The sequence below is a fragment of the Octopus bimaculoides genome, chromosome 1 (assembly GCF_001194135.2).
Source record: "Octopus bimaculoides isolate UCB-OBI-ISO-001 chromosome 1, ASM119413v2, whole genome shotgun sequence".
In the NCBI taxonomy this organism is placed as follows: Eukaryota; Metazoa; Mollusca; class Cephalopoda; order Octopoda; family Octopodidae; genus Octopus; species Octopus bimaculoides.
The window spans coordinates 31,205,042-31,211,424 of NC_068981.1; positions in this window are offsets into that span (position 1 = coordinate 31,205,042).

Sequence of the window (6,383 nt, forward strand, 5' to 3'; positions counted from 1 at the left end):
ATATATGTATATATATATATATATATATATACTCACACACATACATGTCAATGTGAGTATATATATATATATATATATATATATATATATATAAAATTTTGTGTATATAAGGATTGTTTTATATGGAAGTTATCTGACTTCAATATTGATGGGTTGGTGTCACATGTGGTTTTTCACGATAATCATTTAATATATGTGTGTTTTTGCCTGTACATGTGTGTGCGTAATTGCGTTCGTGTGTGCATGTATGGCGCACTTATGTGCTTGCAGCCCGCGAGTATGTGCACGTATGTTTCCATGTATCTATACACAAACACACAATCTTGCATTTATGTCTCGAATATCACATATATTCACAATCTCTTAAGTATCGTTGTTTCTATTATACACAAGATTTAATCATCTGATATAGTTGGGTTTATGCCCGTTACATTTTATAAAATTTGCACATTTACTCTTGATCGGAGTGTTTCATATCATTATATTATACAGGGTAGCCCCAAAGTAGGTTTACAGTTATTCAACTATCTTTCGCATTCATATATTAATAGTTTAGATCTTAATAAAAACAATATGAAACCATTATTCTATGCTAATTTAGTTAATTGTAAGATAGAAATTTAAAGGTAATAAAATCATTCAAAAGAAGTTCAAAGTGTCTACGTGATAACTGTAAACATACATTTGGGCCGCCCTGTATATGGGAGACCATACTATACATCTATTTTTTATGCACGACGTTTTAGCAAATATATCACTGAAGCAATATGGCTAAAGCAAGGACATTTTTAGTTTAGTCATATAATTGATATACACAACTAATGTCATTGCATTGTCCCTCTTTCCCATATATACTAAGTCCTAAATCTGTATAATATGCTTCACCAGATAGATTTAAATTGACCGAGATATTTCATTTCCTTTCATTAATTTAAAAAACAAAAAAACAAATCCCTTCAAACCGCTTTCTTGTATATTGCACCAAAATATCAATTAGACATCCTTATTGGAGATACCTTTTATTCCTACTTTCAAATTTGTGACTGGGTTATTATATATTTTATTGAAGTTGTGTGTGTGTGTATATAGATATATATGTATATATATATATGTATGTAGCTTGCTTATCTACCACATGGTTGTGGGTTTAGTCCCACTCCGTGGCACCTTAGGCAAGTGTCTTCTATTCTAGCCTCGGACCGACCAAAGCCTCGTGAGTGGATTTGGTAGACGTGTCTGTGGGATTTTCAGCCACTTGCACGTTAAGTTCACGAGCAATCTGTTCCATCGATCGGATTATATGGGACCCACGTCGTCTTATCTGATGGAGTGACAGTTTATATACAAAAATGATACATAGATTTACATTTTTTATGACTACTTTAATGACTACGAATTTATTTTCTACATTCTGATTAATTCTGTCCAAAGATCTTTGTATTTAGATATTTTGTCTTTGGAATGTTTATTATTGTTTATTTGATCAAGAAGGCCTTAGTTCTTTGTGGTCCTTGATGATCATATCAGCAGAGTTGCCAATAATTCTTCAAGTATTGGCCATATAGGAGATTTTCTTACCGTCATAGCATTCAGAAGGCCTGTTTCTTTTATCACTTTTAGTTCTTTGCATATTTTTTTTTTTACAATTTCCATTGTAATTTTTCCATCTCATAACCACCTATTAATCCAGACTCTGTTTTGTATTTGTTGGCTTCTAGAAGAAAGAAAAATTGTTTTTGATTGATTTGTTCTTTGTAACTAATTGTACATTATTACATATATTTGTAGTCTTATACTGAATATTTTACTACAATTTTCTAATGGCTAAAGTTATTATTTTTAATCTTTTCATGTTAATTATAAGCGTTTTATATCAATTTTTACGCGGTGTTTTCGAAATGCAGTCATACATTTTTTCTGAGTAATCCTGCTAATTAACTTAGTCTACAGTTGAGAATATTATATAAATTGTTACAATATCAAATATAGCTATCGATTACAATATTTATGCACTAACGTATTAATCTGAGACGTCTATAATTCTTCTTTCTAATCTTTTCTTTCATTTGTGTGTTGATCTCTGTCTACTTTACTGATTCTTTTATTCTTTTATTCATTTCAGTCATTTTGACTGTGGCCATGCTGGAGCACCGCCTTTAGTCGAGCAAATCGACCCCTGGACTTATTCTTTGTAAGCCTAGTACTTATTCTATCGGCTCTTTAGCCGAACCGCTAAGTTACGAAGACGTAAACACACCAGCATTGATGTCAAGCGATGTTGGGACACACACTCACACACAAACACACACACACACACACACACACATATATATATATATATATGTATGTATGTATGTATGTATGACGGGCATCTTTCAGTTTCCGTCTACCAAATCCACTCGCAAGGCTTTGGTTGGCCCGAAGCTATCGTAGAAGACACTTGCCCAAGGTGCCACGCAGTGGGACTGAACCTGGCACCATGTGGTTGGCTAGCAAGCTACTTACCACACAGCCACTTCTGCGCCTTTGTAAATTTTGTTTCGGTTTCGATCTACTTATCTCTGTTTCTTTATCTATAGGACATTAGAGCTCTTAATGGTTACCTTCGGCCATTTTCCTCTTTCAAACCTAAGTTATTTTCAGCTAGTAAATCCGTGTGTTCTGTGATCCGTACACACTCTGTAGTAGTATTTCAAGTTGTTTATTGCTGCAACATATTTGAGGTCGTACATTTAACCAAAAGAGCTTGTTGTACTCCAACTGATTTCGTATTCGAGGACAATCTTGTTAATATGTTCGTTAAAGGTGATAACTACAGACGAAAGAGAGGTATCCGTGAAAGTAAGGCCCCTTGGAATAATCTCCCTTATAGAGATGATATTAGTATTTTTCAAATATAACTCCCTCAGATATCTCTGTAGATAACAGTTTGCTATTTATTCAATGCATGTTTAAATTACCTGTTTATTAGTGGTGCGACTATAACTAAAGTTTCAGGATTCGCATGTTAGTCATGCTGTAAACTTCTGTTCGTTAATCCATGTCATTTTCGTGTCTTTTTTCTCCAGTGTCTTCGGTTATGGACTTAATTCATGTTTATGTTTAAAACTCATCTTTAAATTTATGACCTTCGTAGCATATCTTCTGTTCTTTTCTCGAAATGATTGTTTATGTTCATATATTGAATTATCCTCTGTGATATTATTGAAAATAAAACCTATTAAGTATTAGACAGTAAGATTATTGACCTGTCTTGTTTTTAGGTATCTTTTTTTTTATCTTGGCGATTAAATGATAATTTCCCGCTCGTATTCAATATATTAAATGTTTGTATAAAGCTTTAGATTTTTATCATTTCCTGATGTGTTTTTAATTAGCCGTTAATTATAGCCCTTTGGCTATATTTTAAGTTCAAACAGGCATGTACGATTGCCTAGGAGCAATGTTTACTGCTTTCAGCAAGCTTATCTGTGATGATTCCTTCGCAGAATTCTCCTGCTTCTGTTGCATTATGTACTGCATTGATTTGTATACTATTTTTGCTTTGTTCTTGAAAATTTACTTTTGCATTACTTGTTTTGTTTAAAGAATTGTTTTCTATTTACACATTGTCGGTTTCTTTTGTATTCAGTAAAGAATCTTTAGCTTTTATACCACTGACGTCGATAAAATAAATTAGCAGCCCTGTCCTGTGGTTTGGAAGAGTTGTTGGAGCGTCGGATAGTGTGCTTTGTGGTATTTGTTATGTATCCTTATGATTTGAGTTCTTGAGTTGCAAACTTAATTCCGTCGCCCTGCTTAACACCACTAAGCTGTCATTGAATTACTTTAGAGAAGACCACTCTTATGCAAGCACTTGGGTCAAATTTACAATTTGATGATCACTCCTTATACCTTCCCCTACTTATACCAAGTCTAGGCCGACCAGAAATGTATAATTTCGTGAGCGCTGCATTTTCATTACATAATTATGCGTAACCTAGGAGAAACTAATGGAATGGGTAAGATCTTGGGGAAAATTTTGTTGAATGTGGAATTAGAAAAATGCTAGTTGGAAATTTAGAGTCTTTCTCATTAGCTGCTTCAGTTATGAAGTTTTCTGGTTTATATGTAAAGACTGGATGCGGATGTTATTTTGGAGTTGGGAGATTTTGCTTTTGGCAATGGTTACCATGTAGACGTTGTAGTCATAAGTAAGGGAATTGCCTTTAATGTTTTATGACTGCGCTGTGAATTATTTGGAAAATACTGAATATCGAAAAATTAATTTTTCCGCGCACTAAACGATGGTCAGTCCAGCTCTCTGCTCTTCTCATGACCCGAACGCTAAAAACATATTTCATATCACGTTTTCTGATCAAACTATAATCTATAAGATACTAGTGGTTAGATCTTGGATGCTTCCCGGTGGTTTTATATATATTTCCCTGCTTAAACAGAGCGTTGGTAATAACCAGACTATTCTCAGTACAAAACGTCGAAAGAGCTACTCCATTTGTATTACATTTTCCAATCCCATGTTGGCCTAAAACAGGCCGTGAAACGTAGTCGTTTCCAACTCTTGCGTTGATATCTCCTAATATGACCAGCTTGTCAGAAATGTCCTCAGTAATTGTGCTAGATCGCCACAAAACTGTCCTACAGTTTCATCAGAATGAAACTTTATTGGTGCATAAATACTAACAACGGTAAGAAACCTACCTTTTGTCAGTTTTATACGGCATGACATGGTTCATTCAGATACACTTCTTGGAAATTCTGCAATGGAGGATACTAATGAAATCTTCAGAGCAAACACAGCATCAGATTCCGCGGACCCTCATTTAAGCCTCTCCAAAAGATAGTATATGAATAAGTAGATTCATATCCAGATAGACGAGTTTCAGAGAGCACAACTATATCAAAGGAATACTTTTTAAGCTCACATGCAATAAGTGCAGTACGCCTTTCTGGTCTCTTGTTGAAATTATCAGGAAGTGTCCGCACATTCCAACTACCAGAATTGAAAGGATGCTTATTTTTACTTTTTCTTGAAGATAGTTTAACCAGAGTGGTAGGATGACGACCGGGCCCAGCATGTGATACACTGGGACACCTGCCGAGCTAGAGCTGATCCCTTGACATTCCCAAGCCATTTTTGCCATTTACTAAATCTGTTTGAGACATTTTAGAGTAATTTAAAAGTGCATTTTTAGATTTCTGCCAATCAACCAATTCAATGATTTTACTAAGATTTGATGTGCAAGAAGTACCTGTGCAGATGAATAATTGTCAGCGGATGTAGGTTGCACTGCACTACTCCCACCTATTAGCCCAAGAAGACTTTCGCCGCTAACCAGGAACTTCCAAGGTTTTATTTCGGAGATTACCTTCTCCTAGGTAGATTACCAACCAAGGTTAAAGAACTTCTACCTGCCCATGAGGTAAGCTATCCCATTCCAGACACCAAACCGACACCCAAACACTCTTTAAAGTAAATCAAATATTACTCCGGTGTCCGACGCGGAGTAGCTCATTCAACATACATACTTGTAGTTAAATATGTCAAGTCAAGATTGATGTTTAAGCCCGATCGAACCAATGTTTCAAATGGGTCTAGCCGTTAATATACGTTTTTTCTGGCATACATAGTTCATCCCATCTAGTATCTCCTTAATGACAGTAGGATATGATACGAGAGAGAACTGACTGTTGAATACAGTTCGTTAAACCAATACCCTGCTTAATATTGTGTTATAAGATAGTACTTAAAATGTAAGTTAAAACCTTAAATATAATACACTGACAGCCAACTTCATTTCATTTCTATTATGTACTGTTATATTTCAGACAACAACTGAATACGATTGCAACATACAGTTTAATATGCCACAACTAAGAAAGAAAACCCTGAAGTAGAATAATATTACGATTTTCTTGTATATATAATTATATATCCTGGAGTTTTAGGAAGTTGTGATCTTCGCACCATTCTCAACAGTACTGGCGACGTAGTCGTCTGTGTGAAACAGCACTAACTACTGAAGAACATATTTCACTATGGGGTTTACTTACTTTAATAAGTAGAATTTCATCTATATTATCTTCTCTCTATCACCCTTTTTTCTATCTCTTTCATTATCTATTTCTTTGTTTCTTTCTCTTCTTTCCTTTATTCATGCTTTCATTATGTCTCACTCTCTTTTTGTTTTCAGTATTGGTTTCCTAATAGAATGAGGAATCTTGCCTAAAGGAGCAACATATTACTTGTATCATATTTGGAGCTCATAAAATTTTGAAATAGAGAAAGCACGGATCTGCAATTTACACGTACATACATATAAAAATACAATACTTACATGAATGCATATATATATATATATATATATATATATATATATATA